This window comes from Haliotis rufescens, unplaced genomic scaffold (genome assembly GCF_023055435.1).
Source record: "Haliotis rufescens isolate VD_foot unplaced genomic scaffold, xgHalRufe1.0.p SCAF_1, whole genome shotgun sequence".
Classification (NCBI taxonomy): Eukaryota; Metazoa; Mollusca; class Gastropoda; order Lepetellida; family Haliotidae; genus Haliotis; species Haliotis rufescens.
The window spans coordinates 77,581,863-77,598,741 of NW_025963779.1; the positions used below are offsets into that span (position 1 = coordinate 77,581,863).

Genomic DNA, 16,879 nt, shown 5'->3' on the forward strand with positions numbered 1-16,879 from the left:
CCGGCTTCCTATTGTCGGTGTTACGCAATCTCAGTTGATCTACACATTAATAATTAGTTGATCTGGCTTCCTATTGTCGGCGTCACACAATCCCAGTTGATCTACGTAATAATTATTTGATCTGGCTTACTATTGCCGGCGTCACATAATCTCAGTTGATCTACATAATAATTAGTTGATCTGGCTTCCTATTGTCGGCGTCACACAATCTCAGTTGATCTACATGATAATTAGTTGATCCGGCTTCCTATTGTCGGCGTCACACATTCTCAGTTGATCTACATAATAATTAGTTGATCTGGCTTCCTATTGTCGGCGTCACACAATCTCAGTTGATCTACATGATAATTAGTTGATCCGGCTTCCTATTGTCGGCGTCACACATTCTCAGTTGATCTACATAATATTTAGTTGATCTGGCTTCCTATTGTTGGCGTCACACAATCTCAGTTGATCTACATGATAATTAGTTGATCCGGCTTCCTATTGTCGGCGTCACACATTCTCAGTTGATCTACATAATAATTAGTTGATCTGGCTTCCTATTGTCGGCGTCACACAATCTCAGTTGATCTACATGATAATTAGTTGATCCGGCTTCCTATTGTCGGCGTCACACATTCTCAGTTGATCTACATAATATTTAGTTGATCTGGCTTCCTCTTGTTGGCGTCACACAATCTCAGTTGATCTACATAATAATTAGTTGATCTGTCTTCCTATTGTTGGCGTCACACATTCTCAGTTGATCTACATAATAATTAGTTGATCTGGCTTCCTATTGTTGGCGTCACACAATCTCAGTTGATCTACATAATAATTAGTTGATATGGCTTCCTATTGTCGGCGTCACACAATCTCAGTTGATCTACATGATAATTAGTTGATCTGGCTTCCTATTGTTGGCGTCACACAATCTCATTTAATTTACAGAAGATGAAGTTGATCTAGGCGTTGACATGACTTCATAATAACGGTGACACACAATCTCAGTTCATTTGCAGATTAGTTAGTTGATCTTGCTTTCTATTTTCGGTGTTACGCAATCTCAGTTGATTTACAGAGAAAGTACTTGAGTTGGAATTGATCTGGCGTTTTGTTGTCGGCTCCCCTTCCACGTGAAGCTGACACGCCGTTATAAGCACATCGGCTAATGCATGGTTTTATTGACTGATAACTCGTAGATTTACAGAATACAATGCTGACATCGTTTTGTAAGAATCAATATGACACAGACACTTATGAAAAAAGGGCTTAGGTGTACAAACTCCTATCTTTACTGTTATCTGATACACCCCTACGTCAAAGTCCAGACAAAGCTTGGAATGAACATTATATTGCATTATCCGCCATCTGATTAAATCAAAATGTCAAATGTCTAAGTGATCGACATTCGTCTTTGTCACACGAAATAAGACATAATATGGTTGGAATAAAACAAAAGCATCCCACCCCATAGCACTTGCAGTGATGCGGAGGTGGTTGTGATTTGAAACTTGTGTTTGAGTTGAGTATTATTTCTCAACTTCATTGTGTTTATGATATTGCATTGTGGTAATTATCGTATACGGAGAACTGCCTCCGTGGTCTTGTGGATAGTGCGTCTATAAGGAGAGCTTGATGTCGGTGGTTCGATTCCTGGAAGCGTCATGGTAAGGGTTAAATGATGGTATTTGTTTGTTACCCTGGCTGGCGTTCGGTATTAAGGGGATGGATAAACAAGGACTGGTCAGCACACAAACACACGCACGCACGCACACACACATGGACGTCGCTATATAATTGCAACTTTGACGTTAAACTCCATTTCACCTCACCACCTCATATACGGAGGCGTCCGTACATATCGCTAGTATGTCTCACATAATATCGATCGATTACAAAAACCTGACTGCAACCATCTCTTTTACTGTCAATGTGTCATTGTTTTGACTTAATCGTATTGATGGATAGCCTTTAGTAAACTGCTCACGCCAAGCCTGTCATGTTCAGGATTAAGCGGCGAATTCACTTAAGACGTTGGCTAATATATTCAGGAATAGTGGTCTCTGGAAATAATTCCATTACCACACCACCACTAACTCAATAAACTGTCCATAGGTTTAACAGTACTGAGTAAGTGCACTAAAGCCAGGTTTACATGCACATATTTACCCCAGGGGTAAAACGTACCCTGACGGGTAAATTTCGTCATGTAAACCTGTTTTTAAAATTTACCACGGGGGGTTACAACCCAATTCGATAGGTGGGGCAAATTTCGCACCCCTATGGGATATGTTTACTCGTGGGGCAAAGTAGTTCCTGCAAAGTAGGCTTAAGTAAACAGGACGGCAGCTAGTCCCACCTCATGAGTCCATGCAGTTGGATTAAGTCGCCCAACCTTTTCCTTCATATAGTCGTTGAGTGTGTTCACGAGTTTTCTGAATGATGACCTCTGTGATTCGGGAGGGTACTAGGCTTTGGATTTGTGGCATTAATTCTTGAAGTGATTTCAATACGAATGAGATGGCAATAATGTCCTTTAGGAATTAGTGTTTTATAACAATGTATATTAAATGTAGGTGTACTTTATTAAATTCACCCCTTTACATATAAGCCGTTAGCGATCGGAAGTGGGAAAGGATCTTTCAATCTGTCACTTTAGTTTCAGTCTTGTATTTTTCGTTGTGACAAATGTGCGAATATGAATCTTTGTAAGGCCGTAATTACAATTGTTTACATACATATAAAACTTCAACGTCATAGAAACCAACGTCTCAGAAACAGATGGCCTAAAAGACAAAATAGTGTTGAAAATTATATGAATGGATCATGGGCAATCAGTGATGACACCAGGTGTTCGAAGAAAGAGTGGGCATTATTGTCCCGCCCTAACGCTAGCACACGCCACTCACAAAATGTACAGTGTAAAGTAAGTATTGGTTGCCAAAGTCAATGCTATGTTTTTGCGGGTTTTATTTGGTGGGTCATGTACATGCATTCATATCAACAAGGAAATAGCCAAGCTATAAGCAAATGATGTCAGGGCGTTGGGGTGGCCTAGTGGTTAAAGCGTTCTCTCCTTACGCCGAAGACCCGGGTTCGATTCCCGACATGGGTACAACGTGTAAAGCCCATTTCTGGTTTCCCCCGCCGTGACCTTGCTGGAATGTTGCTAAAAGCGGCGTAAAACCATCCTCACTCACTATAAGCCCATGTGGTAACATTTGATTACATACTATTGGAATTGATGAAGATATAATAAATCACTAGAACGTAGGTATTGTTTCAGAAGGTATGCGTGACGATTAACATATGTTGTCTTTGGCTGACTGACAGCATCTCTGGCCTGTAACTAAAGCTAACCATCAGATCTGCCTCGAATAATACCACACACTGGGATTGTCTCGCTGACTGCAGCTGAAGTAGACTCGTGGCGACTTCAGATGCCCGACCAGGTTTATCACTCACGATCCACGGTTATTTGAGGTCTGTTTGAAGGACCACGTTACATGGAGTGCTATTTCAGAGATGGGTAGGTGTGGGTGTAATAGCATGCTGCAGACAGTCAACTTTGTCTTTCTGCTCAGTGATCCTAAGGAAGACCTTTCCTTCCCAGGGTATTTTATGTGATTTGTGTATTCCCTCTGACTACACAAATACACCAAGTATGTAAAGTGTTGAGATAAGAGTTTCAAATGTACCAAAACCGGTATATTCGTCATTGAGAGTGAAGTTGCGGGAACAATCTTAATAACACGACAAGCTCAATTGTCAGATCATCAGTAAAATGATAATTGCAGCTGTTGTATTCTTATTATCAGCGAACTCCGTTTGCAATGCGATAAGAGATGTGTGTTAAACGTGTGTTAGACGTGTCACAACCCAAGTAAACAGTTCCAATTGCTTTGGGAGGATACTATAATTACAGTAATTAGTTTCTCTGAAACTTAGAAACCTTCAAATATGTTCTTCATTTATGATGCTGGCGAAAAATAGGAAAGATTTTCACCTGCGTCTAACAATTTCTTCCACACTGCACAAGGCTGAACAAAAACTGACTACTACATTGTTGCACATGCATTTTTTCTCCTCCCTGTCTTCTCGTGTTCCGGGTCAGTCTTTGACAGTCGGCGTAATTCATGGAATATCATTAGTGTTAACACTTTGCTGCCGGTACAGTGCCTCAGCGCCCTGCAAGGCTGAAGAGGGGGCAGCTCCGTATCTTAAAAGTTGAACATCTCGTCTGCTTGTCACAACACATGCGAGAGTTTCTATCTCTAACAACAAATTATCGAGCGAGGCTAAAGCCGAATAGGCTTGTAGTAGCAATAGGGCGGATTTGTGCAGATCGCGTGGCTTCGAGAAGTCGTGGAACATGGCCTGGGCGTGATAATGTCCTGTTCTGACAAATCTGATTGATTCAGTGGATACTTGATGCAAGTGTACAAGTCGTTTTACCAAATCTGTGCATCCCTACGCTAACAGGGGCATTACCTAGACACACTTATCCAAATAGGTAAGACATATGCATGTGTTTTGATATACTATTGAAGTTTCTCTTGTATTATAGTTTGCAGGTTTGATATTCATAACGACACAATAGTTGTGTTGATATTGGATGGCGTATTTTTTATATGTACACGTTTACGTTTTTTGTGTCGAATATTGTTGATCAAGAAATTTGACATGTACTCGTTTGACGAGTGATACCTGGTTCTTATACAGTTTGTTTTAATTAAAAGCCACAACACCATTTCCATATTCATAAACAAAATATCTGCCAAAAGTGGAGGCGATTGTACGATTCCGATTGTATCATGAGCATGTGTTTATGAATCACTATCACTGTTCGCGAAAAGGTGGGCGTATCCTGCCCCACCCGCGGACCCTGTCACAAACACATGCAAAAGCAAGTCAATTGTTCACCTGAAAACACACGGGAACATAAGAGTTGTTTAAGCTTTGAAGTACCTTGATAACCTAGTATTGTTAACGTACTTATACATGTAACTCGAAAACGCAAGGATGTCCTGTTGTTAAAACTCCTTGTCTAGAGTTTTTCCATGTTATCAATTTATCACTAAATATAGAACGTGACACTGAGTGAAAATAACAGAGCAGGGTTATTGTTTACTTTTGAATCGTAAAGGAGAAATTAATAATAAAACCATAATCGATATCTATGACTACAAGGCGTAGTTCATGGACGAAATAGTGTTTTATTTTTACTATACAGGTGAACTTTATGGACCAAAAATATCCAGATATTTAGGAGATAATCAAGGTATTGATAGTTATACAGGTATTTATATATTTTACATATATCCAGATATTTAAGAGATATCGAGCTATACAGAGCTATACTGTTACTTGGAGGTATTATTGAACTTCGCAGTAGTCACCAGTTGTATTGATCCTGCTTGATGTCAGATACTAGACTTTATACCCCGTTCACATGCACAACATTTACTAATGTAAGTAATTTTACACATGTGTAACTATACATATGTGCGTGTATGTAAATTTACTATGCGTTCACATGAAAAGCATCTTAGGTGTGTAAATAAAGTATGTAAATTGTGTAAGGCACACATATTCCTCAGTCTGTTCACGACTTTCAACACAAAACAACTTGTTTGACAATCAAAGTTGAATGAGAAGAGAGTAACCTCACCGAAAAGTTTCGCGTGAAGCAACATGTGTTTGATTTAATTTGTACACAAAGTTTTGATTCCTTGATACTAAAAGAAAACACCGTCCTCTCAACTCTGTATATACGCATAAAGGTTGGCAACTGTTGACAATTTGTTTGGTGTTGGCAAAAGAACAGATATTGATAAGAACATCCTCTTACGTTGACATAAACGTTCACATTGCAACACATACACACTGCAAATTTACATTTACATTTGCACCTGCTACAGACATGATGCAAAATTGCTCAAGGGGTAAATATACACACATGAGTAAACGGGTTCACATGACAAGTATACTCACGTATGTATTTCTACACACGTATGGACATATACACACATATGTATATAAGCGAATGTGAACGGGGTATTGAAATCTACATGTATCTACAATCAAAAGACGCACATATATATATTGTATGTAAATGATCAAGTGTTTACCGGACGTCAATGTAAATATGCATAGCGAATCGCCTGTTGCCAATGAATTCAAACTTTTGAGACTCAGTAAATGTATTCTAAGTAAACAAATGGACTATGTGATGTTGCTGAAATGCTATTTGAATATCATTGGTAACATTTAAGACATGTAAATAAAAGCGACAAAACCATTTCAATAATACTATACAAATTATTTGTGCATTAGCATAAGCACGTGTTCATGAATTACTATCAGATAGTGATGATACTAGGTGTTTGAGAAAAGTAGAGGATAACCTGGCCTGTAGGTGGCACCTGTCACAAACACATGCAAAGGCAAGTCAATTGTTTACCTCAAAACTCTTGAACATAATTATTGTAGAAGTCTACATAAGGGATTGCATAGGACATTATGTTTGTAAGACATGCGTCAAATTGGAAATGTCCTCCACATGTCTAGTACCATAAGACTCTTGAAATCTTTACTAAGACTTTAAGTGTTGTAACCATGATCAAACAACTGTTGGGCAAGAATCGTATGATGCTCTTGGAAATCTCCGTGAAAAAGGCATGCTCGATTGTACCCAAAACGTTATGAAATACGTAGAAACCAAAGCCAGTGGCCGCTGGAATGTTGCTGCTCGACTATAAAAAGAAACTTGAACATTGGAAAGATGAAGTCATCAATCTTTCTATACCACTACTGGTAGCGTCTACTGAAACACTTCTATTATTTCTGATGCATAAACTAATCCTACTGCGGCTGCAGTTGATGCTTCAGTTAATACTGTGTTAGAAATATTTACAGTGATTGCTATTATCAATATGTTACAGTGAGTACTCATAAGTATGATGGTGATACTATTGAACCAAACATTACTGAAACTGGTAAGCATGATTTGTTTTTGTTGTTCTTGTTTTGTGTTAAAAGACGCGCTCAGCTATTATCCAGTTACATTACGTCGGCCTGTAATTAATCGAGTCTGGACCAGATAATCCAGTGATTAGTCGTATTAGCAAATGATCCACACTGTCGGGGTCCGATGACTCCACATAACGAAGTCACAGAGCCTGACCATCCGATCTATTATGTCTTGTCTTATTATAGGCTAGGGGACACATTCTCGGAATCCCTAGGGGGTAGAAATAATAGTATGGTGATCATAATCATATTTATGTTAATGGGTCTGGGTAATCTTCACTGCTACTGTCTCGCGGAGCCACCACACGCACATACAGCTACGGGGATTTCTTGAGTATTTGTATAACATTTGTCAATTATCCTTCGGCTAGACGTTGGATGAATACACCGATTACATCGTTGTCCCAAAAGCCGTCGGTGCTCAATACCGACATCGTATCCACTATTTGCATTGCACAAACATTCAGTACGAAAGTCCACAAAGATTTGTCTTTGCCTAGCAAATCTTGTTTTCAAAGTCAGTTTAATAATTTTTCGCATGTCTGTTAAATCTTGATTCATAACAAAATTGTGTGCTAGGAAGACAAACAAAGGGGCTAAGTTTCTTCTCTGAGCCTTTCCACCGTTACAACTAAATTGTGAAAACATCCTCATAGCTTTGGACACGCACTTCTCCAATTTATGTTATCTTCGGCGATATTTAATTCTTATGATTGTTAAATATTTGTTCCGGTGTTTTGAAGGTTTCGGGGTTTGCGGCAAAAGTTTAATCTCAATAGAATCAGTTCAGATCTTCAGATCAGTTCCTGGGCTCGGTTCCACAAAGCGATCGAAGCACTACAATTGTCATAAGAGAATGTCAAAGTATGGGAGTTACGATCACCTTAGAGCTGAACAGGGCCCTAGCTCTTCAAAGATGGCAAACCCACATGCCATTGCCTTGGTATGTACGCCGATGAGGAAATTAAACTATACCAAGAATTTGAATTCGAAAACGAAACAATCTTTTCAAGTCATGTAAATTGAAAATGTCAGGGCAAGACAAGAATCACTCTCAAAAATTTGCCTATATAGATTCCATAGGGCGTAAACGACAAGGAAATGATGAAAATTATATACATGTCATTCGATCAATCATAGAAATGCAACAGACACGGGTGCAACTGAAAATCTTGCTAAGTTCACAAAATGTCTTGTGAAGAAATTGGAAATACACGTGCTGCATGACCACGGGATGCGTCATGCATAAGGAGTCCAGAAACAGTAACATTTAACAGAATTATCGACAAAACAAAAGGGGCCATTGGTATGCTGCAGTTGGAAGCCAGACATGATACCGTTGCCTGACACTTTGTTGCAACAATCACCAAGTAATGGTTACGACAAATGATCACGCCAGTGGACAGTCCCAGAACAGGCTTGGCGTGTCACCACGCCATTGGATGATCGTTTTCGGGTTTTTTTTAGGAACCGCTTCTTGACTGTGACAACATCAGCATCAGCTACACTAGGACCTGATGTCAGTCGCTTCACTGAATCCAGGCAACAGTTTCACCATGGTATTCGGGCCTTTATGCCTTTCCGGGGGATCTCGTTGACACGTCACACCGAACTCATGTCGCCAATTGAAGAGATAGTCTTGAGACTACCTTGATCGTCAGATTAGAACACGACCTTGCCGTTCCACAAAGAAAGGGGACCTGAGGCACCGACCAATGGTTAATTTAGTGGAGTTGGTCCCAAATAAAGGCACTCTGGAAAGAATGAGTGAGTGAGTGAGTAGTGTTTTACGCCGCTTTTAGCAATATTCCAGCAATATCACGGCGGGGGACACCACGAATGGGCTTCACACATTGTAGCCATGTTGGCAATCGAACCTGGATCTTCGGCGTGACGAGCGAACGCTTTAACCACTAGGTTACTCAACCGTCCCTGGGAAGAATGACACCAAATACTCAATAACCATATTGTACCTACAGTGACTGCAAACTGCAATACTCCCCTGTCCTTGTTGTTCTCGTGGGTCCTTCATTTTCGCTGTCAGTACATAACGACTCTATTTCATGACTGCAAACATTATAGTTTTAATATCTTCTTTTCTTGTTTGTCAAGTCGCCAGTGTGGGTCGAAGGTAAAAAGAGGGCCACTAATTCTAGTTTATTTGAACCTCTGATTCAAGAGGGGCGGCCGAGTAGCCTAATGGTTAAAGCGTTCGCTCGTCACGCCGAAGACCCGGGTTCGATTCCCGACATGGGTACAATGTGTGAAGCTCATTTCTGGTGTCCCCCGCCTTGATACTGCTGGAATATTGCTAAAAGCGGCGTAAAATCACACTCACTCACTCACTCTTATTCAAGGACATTGCTCTTGCCCCCCTTGCCGCGAATGTTCCTCAAGGCGACACAGTAATTTCCACACAGCGTAAATGTGTCATGCCCCACGGTGGAGCTCGGACCACGAAGCAATAGCTTGGTTCAGTCCCCACAAACCTGACTTACAAACTAATTGCATGCCATTTTAGAAAATAATGACCTTAATGGGAATTTACAATTGTTCTAAATCATCATGTATGCGCTAATACCCTTAACGTATATTGAAAGTTGAAAACTTAATATTGACAAGAAATAAAGCAACTATTTTATAGTTTTACGCCGTGGGTAATATTGGGAATCAGCCGTAGGCCTTCGCCTCGATTGTGTCAACCCTTTAACAAATGACGGTACCTTATATATTGGTATAAATTTTGGTTCTATATACATCAAAGATATATTGACTGTATAAATCCATGTTTATGATTATATTTGGCCACGTCACGTTTTAAGTATTTATATCATTCATGTGCCATCATAGTTGAGTTTCGTTTTGAAAGATACAATTTCATTTCTTGTTCGTTAAGTTCACATTTTAATGTCATTTTCTGTTGAATGGGATGGAGTACTTTGTTTACTTATATTCAACAATCCTTTGTAATTTCGGTCAGTACGTAAGTCGTCAAAATGCCAGTCTTTTGTGATAGTCACATAAGAATTCAATGGTTATAATTGATGCATATGACAGATAGGTTGATCAAGACCTATATTCTTTGTCTCAAGTCAGTAGTGTTGCTGACTACATATAGTCACTGTTTGCAACCTCTTCATTATATTCATAACAGACTTCAAATAGCATATAGACATGATTGCATGTAAAACTGCGAAACATATTCCTTTAATGTGATCATAGCCATACAATATAACTGTAAAACAACTTCAAAGTCTAAACTATTTCATAAAATGTGTTAGACAGTTTAAAAAACCGCTTTCGTTTTAACAAAAAGCAAGAAAAATCCATCTTTCTAACACATATCGGCTGTAAACTCCAATCCTTTCATCCCATGTTCTCGAGGTGACCTCACCATGGTGTAGTGGATCAATACAACATATAGCTCCTATAAAGAGTTGGCTTGTGGCTACTCCGTTACATATTGGTGCATCTACATCAAGGGGCATGTGGGTAGCCAAGTTGTTCAAACGTCTGTTCCTCTTATAAACTGCCGGGTAAAAGAAAGTATACACCCATGTTTGATGGTGGCTAAAAATGAAACAAACAAGAAATGATAATTCGATGGTGATGTATTTGATACGGGTATCATAGTTTCGTTTTGGACCTTAAGTTTGCAATGTTATGTGATATGACTGGAACATTAATTAAATGGTTTATTGATATCATGATTATTCTTATAATATGATGTCATTTACATCCAATTCCAATGACATGATACTACGGTTGTTACATCGTAGGTATGTTTTTTTATGTTTGTTTAACTTTAGCATTAAGTATAATTCTACATTCAACCTTTCAAACGCCCACACGCTAAGCAGTATCTGAGATGAACACATCGATTATGATAATAAAACAAATGGTATAGACAGGAATGACCAGTCACCCGTGAAACAGGTAATATTTACATGTATCAGATCAGAAAACCTTATATTTGTCATGGTATATATTTGTGAAAATAATAGCAACAAAACCATTTTGATAATCATAAGAAATCGATGCTGAAGGTAATAATACCCAGCAGCGGTTAGTCAGTTTTGCTAATTATTTTATCTTTGGTTTGTCAGCACCATTCCTAAGATTTTCTTCCTAAATGGTAAATTTCTAAGAACATAGTTCCTTTGGGCTTCCATCTCACATTACTCTGGAATGCTGTGACGTGATTAAAAATACTGATCAAAACTCACTAGTTGGCTGCAGTGAACGATTTTGATGAAGTGGACTGTGTATTGCATGACCTGATGTATGAAGCTAATTCTATAAACGTGGAACCTTTGACAAGGGCACCCAATGTGAATGTCATTATCACTTATTGTGCGATATAAACATAATGTAGTAATGTCGTCACGCCCAATGATATGTTTGTGGGCAATGTTAGTAGTGATATGCTGTGACATCAGTAGATTGTAGATATAGGAAAGACGTCACAGGGATAACAGTATTGATGCATGTCCTGATGATAAGTCACCTAATCAAAACTATTGTCAGCAGTGAGACTGAAATATATTGGCGTCGAAATCGGGAAATGTCTGTTTGACAAGTCTGTTACATCGTTACCAGACACAGATGTTGGTTACTTCAATTTGCCGGTGCACGTTATATATTCTATGTGAAGTGGAATGTCTTGGCACTGATTAATTATCACATTTCTAGCAAATTTCAATCTATTGAGAAAGTTTGACTGTTGCCCTTTAATGCAAAAATATGGTGATTTCTTGCTACGTCAACAATGCATTTCGCCCACAGGGATCCCCGCACCGGTTTGTTTTTAAACGCCACAAGTAATATTCCAATTATATGATGTAAATAATCGAGACTGGCAACCTAGACAATCCAGTGACTGATAGTATGAGCAATAATCCCCAAGCCGTCCGGGTACGATGACACACAATCAGCACTGAACACCTGATCCACTCAAGTGGCCTTTTACGAAGGGATCCGTTTTGCTGGGGATCAATTTACACCCGGAATCCCCATTGTAATGTTAGTAACAGGAAGAGGACAAGTAACCGTTCGTTGTGAAGATCCGGGGTAGAATAGGTCTTCAGCAACCAATCCTTGCCGTAAAAGGCGACTATGCTTGTAAGAGGCGACTAATGGGATCGGGTGGTCAGGCTCGCTGACCGTATCCCAATTGCGTGGATCGATGCTCATGATGTCAATCACTGGATTGTCTGGTCCAGTCTCGATTATTTACAGACCGCCGTCATATAGCAGAAATATTGCTGAGTGCGGCGTTAAATAACAAACAAACAAAACAAACAAACATTATCAGTCGCGACAGGTTATGTAACCATACAGTAGCAGGACTAAGACATTATGTTGTCTCGAGTTCTCTTTCTTACTGAATGTACAGTCAAATATCGTAGTGTGCCATATAAACTGTCGGGCAAAATAAAGTATACATTTGGAAATTGGATTTGACCAAAATATTACAAACGTTATACAAACGTTACTTGGATGAACTAAAGGTCCAAAACACGACTGTGATACCCGTATCAAATACATAACCACCGGGGGGCACGGGGGGCCCAGTCGTCTAAGGCGCCGCGATTCGCTGTGCAGAGTTGCGTCCCACGCAGAGACCAGAAACGCACGCCAGAAACCTATGATTGTGGGTTCGAATCCCGATTCGCCCCGATGCTCGTGGGTTTCACCGAAGTGGTAAACGTCTGAGACCTGCATCACTTTTGGCTTTCCTCCCACATTAAGCTGACACGCCGTGATATAACTGGAATACTGTTAAAAGTGGCGTTAAACCCAACTCACTCACTCACTCACTCACTCATATAACCACTGAATAACCATTTCTCGTTTGTTTCATTTTTAGACACCATCAAACATGGTGTATACTGTTTTTTTGCTCGGCAGTGTTTCTTTGTAGAAAGAAAAGTATCAAAAATATGGAAAATTACATTTTTGGAAGCTACTCTGTCGTCTCACTGTGAAACAACAGTGGCAGACAGCACGTGCAACACACTTTAATTTAAGGTTTACTGTCAGCAGTATGCTTATAAGGATATATTCTTTATCCGCGTGATCAAATGACAATATCTCACTGGAAAAGAACCTTTAGCGAAGCCGTAATTTTGAATGTTACACGGGTGGCCCAGTGTAAGTCCTCCGCCGATTGTGGGTTCAAATTCTCATTTCGTCTCGATAAGGATTATTACTATGGTCAGCCAGCATCATGTCCGTGCCCATGGGTTTCAACAAAGCAGGAAACGTCTATGAACTGCGTTACGTTGGGCTTTCTGCCAACATGAACCTGACACGCCGTGATAAAGCTGAAATACTGTTCAAAGTGACTTAAAAAGCCAACTCACGTTATCACTTTAAGTAGCGATGGTATTACCTGACGTTAACACGAGGACACTTGAACAATTACAACATTAATTCACATTGTACCTCACTCCACTGGTCATACTTGTAACCATCGATTACTAATCGATGGACCACACTTGTGACATTAAGGTTGTACTATAGCCTGATTGCATAAAGACAAGTCTGGGTACATTATACGGCATTTCTATACGGATGCCATAGTGTTACCTCAGCTAATCAGATTCGGTTTCTCTAAATACCTATAATTATCCTCTCAGTAGGATTATCCATACGAAATTGCAGCTTTATCGGCTATTTTGATAAATAGGTATTGGCGCTTGGTTTAAAGTAGGAAGATAATTATCGGAGCAAAAGGTGGAACTTTGATCTGAACTAAAGAGAATTGTCATTACATTGCCATTGGAAAGCTATATTCATTGTTAGTAATGACGAAAGGTGATATGATAAGAACGTTTAGGTAAAGCTAGGATATGGCAGCTGGCGTCCAAATCACATCACATTTAGTCGACTGCCTAGCGGTTTTTTCAAGGCCAGATGAACACTCTTTATCAAACATATGTCATCAACTTCCTTCATCTTCCCCAAACCATGCAGAGATTTATAATATTGTATGACATATAATAACGTAATAACTGTAAATCTAAAATGATTCAGGATCAAAGACTATTTCCATTTCTTGTGACATAGACATAAATATAAAGAACTTCCCTTATCACAATAACGTCGATCTGATGTCATATATGATACGAACTTGACAATGTATGATAATACCACTTTCTGATGCACTCTCTAGTGCAGAGATGGAGCACATAATCGTTTGAGTGTCCATTCATATGCAACATTGTGCTAAGTCTTGTGCCAATTTGTCACAATCTGATGACATACGTCGGGAATATCCCACGATGTAATGCATTAAACATTATGTGATGTGTTGAATTTGAATGATGGTAAAATAATAGGAATTGAGACAATGATTGTGTCAATTAAAATGACATTATACGGTTACGCTCAGACGTTGTCAAAAGATTGTTCTGTCTTTTCGAAGGGGACACCGGTGGCGTAGTCGTGTAACGCGGCGACAATAGCTGTGAAGAGCGGATTATTATTTTTGGTTTGGCAGCACAATACTCCTGCTCGTGAGTGTCAAACGTAGAACTTATATCACCTTGGATTTTCACGCCTCTCTCAGATGACACTAAGTCACAAAGCTGAAATATTTACAGAGGGGTCCAAACCCACTCAGTGTTTACTGGCACCAGCATTTCCACGGTAAAACACCATACAGTTTCATTTGACACACATAAAACGTCAACACAAGAGATTAATTGCGGAAACAAATGCCATTTGATGTAAAAGTCAACACTGTAGTGAAATTTAGATGAAAGGATCACTGAAAATCAATGAAGACACCAGGTGTTTGCGAAAAGTCCTAGCTGCACTTATCCATAGCAGTTTCAGACAAAATCGTTGCAATCTCATAAGCACTTTAACTTATGGTCAAAATTTGAGAATAACATTATGTTACCGACAGTTCGCTCAAAGTTAAATCAGGACATTACTCGCATGAGGTGGGATGTGATATAATTTCAAAAATGTTTCGAAAGTAACATGGCAAGAATACTTTGGCTGATATATGCATCATGCATTTATGAATATGGTATTTTAAGTTTTCTGCTTGATGTTTCCAATCGTAGATGACCTTTCTGGGGCATCATTCCTGTCAACCCACTCTCTGTCTCTATATGAAATGTAGAGTAAGCAGCTGTAGTGGCCGGGAGTCCTGATCCCCTATAGCCGTCTGTATCCCCACTGCAGGAAATGAAGCTACTAAGCAGCAGTGGTCAGGCTTTCTAATGAGGGTTATTATTTACGTAAATGGTCATGATATTGATGCCAGATGTACGTGAATGTGCACATATGACATGGGGCATTTGGTTTGCTATTTGACGTACGAGCTCATTGTAAAGGATGATAGAATTGTGTAATTACCAACTAACATAATCGAACATGTCATTTGCTTAAATAACTTGTTTTTCAGATCTATATCTAGGTTTTATTATGTACATAATGTACAAAATGTACTAAAATTTCAAAATTCTAAGTTTGGTATGTTTCAAATCTTGAGACGACGTTCTATTTCATTCTTATCGGAAACTGACATTTCAGCATATATGCATTCAGAACCTACCGGTACCATCAATCGGATCTAAAAGTCAGGGGAATGCTTTGCTATCACTTACTGAAATATCATTCACACTCGATACTACCATACGAACTCCTAAGACAGACCTACCAACAGTGTTAATTGATGTACTTTGTGTATAGGTGTATGTACAAGTTAAGTGTTATGGATTTATTTGATTGTGTAACGCCGCATTGATTAATATTAACGCTTTATGATAGTGGCCTGTAAATACTCGAGTCTGGACCAGACAAACCAGTTTGTTATTCAATGAGCAATCATCTACATTGTGGATTATGGCTCCAATAAACCAAGTAACGGAGTCTGAACACCTGATGGTGTATAGAAACTAGCTATTGAAATTTGCATTCAATTATATGCATGTGGCGTATGCTACATATGTGTATTTTCACATTTAACTTAAGGCGATTCTACAATAGAAATATGAATAGGTAAAAAGACATAAGGAAACGTCAATAAAGGAAGGACATATTAATATAATATTTGAATGTACCCACTGTCAACAAAAAAATTCCGGAAATGTAGTTAATATAAACCCCAATAACCAGTCTCGATCATCCACCGAAACAGGTTCCATTGGGGATGAATGGCAAAACAGCGTTGACAATTATATGAATGGATAACAAATCGAGTGCTTATTTGTCATGATATAGCATTTTTTTATAATCAAAGCGGTCAACATTTATCTTAAATATTTCTACGTGTTCTTAATTTTTCATCAGTATGTATTATCTAACTTTACATTTATAAAGGCACGAAAACGTATTATTGCATAAATAGATGACACCTATGCCCATGAATTTCATATTTCATAACGACCTTCATAAATGGAAGGTCATGATAAGGGTAACACGTTTACGAAATTTTAAGAAGACCTGAAATGTCATGGTTTCCTCGTCTCTTTCATCCATCTTTCTCGTACCAACATGCACTTCTATATAATTTCGTTTGCACCGCTTCAGCTCGAGAAGGCTTGCTAGTAGCATTCATTAATTTCATTGAGAACATCTTTTAAAAAAGAAAAAGTTACCGCCCCTTGGTACCTAATTACTTCCGGTTCAGCCATAGCCGCATTCAGTGACCTGTGCTACTCACTGATCATGGACGCCAATACCATAGATTTAGTTTTGTAGTATAACATTTGCCTTGCAGAAATGACAATCTAGGTTAATAACAAGACAGGGGTAACTCCTACCAGCACATTCCATATGTACGGTTTCGTATAGGGCGTGGATGAAGGTGCGTGGAGTGAGAACCGTGATGTGAAATAGACTG

General features: G+C 39.1%; 2 protein-coding genes across 3 annotated transcripts in view; both read left to right on the forward strand.

Annotated features, from left to right (window-relative positions):
* LOC124147872 (PDF receptor-like) overlaps nt 1-16,879 on the forward strand; it is a 51,145-nt gene that overhangs the window by 13,544 nt on the left and 20,722 nt on the right. The window contains exon 1 of one of the 2 annotated variants that reach the window (XM_046518685.2): nt 3,386-3,514. The exons of the other annotated variant lie outside the window; for it this stretch is intronic. The gene's annotated coding sequence lies outside the window, so the exon portion shown is untranslated. Of the gene's footprint in view, nt 1-3,385; nt 3,515-16,879 lie in introns of those variants that run through there. 2 annotated transcript variants of the gene reach the window in all.
* LOC124147870 (A disintegrin and metalloproteinase with thrombospondin motifs 18-like) overlaps nt 3,765-16,879 on the forward strand; it is a 64,494-nt gene continuing 51,379 nt past the window's right edge. Inside the window, exon 1 of the mRNA XM_046518682.2 lies at nt 3,765-4,498. The gene's annotated coding sequence lies outside the window, so the exon portion shown is untranslated. The remainder of the gene's footprint in view (nt 4,499-16,879) is intronic.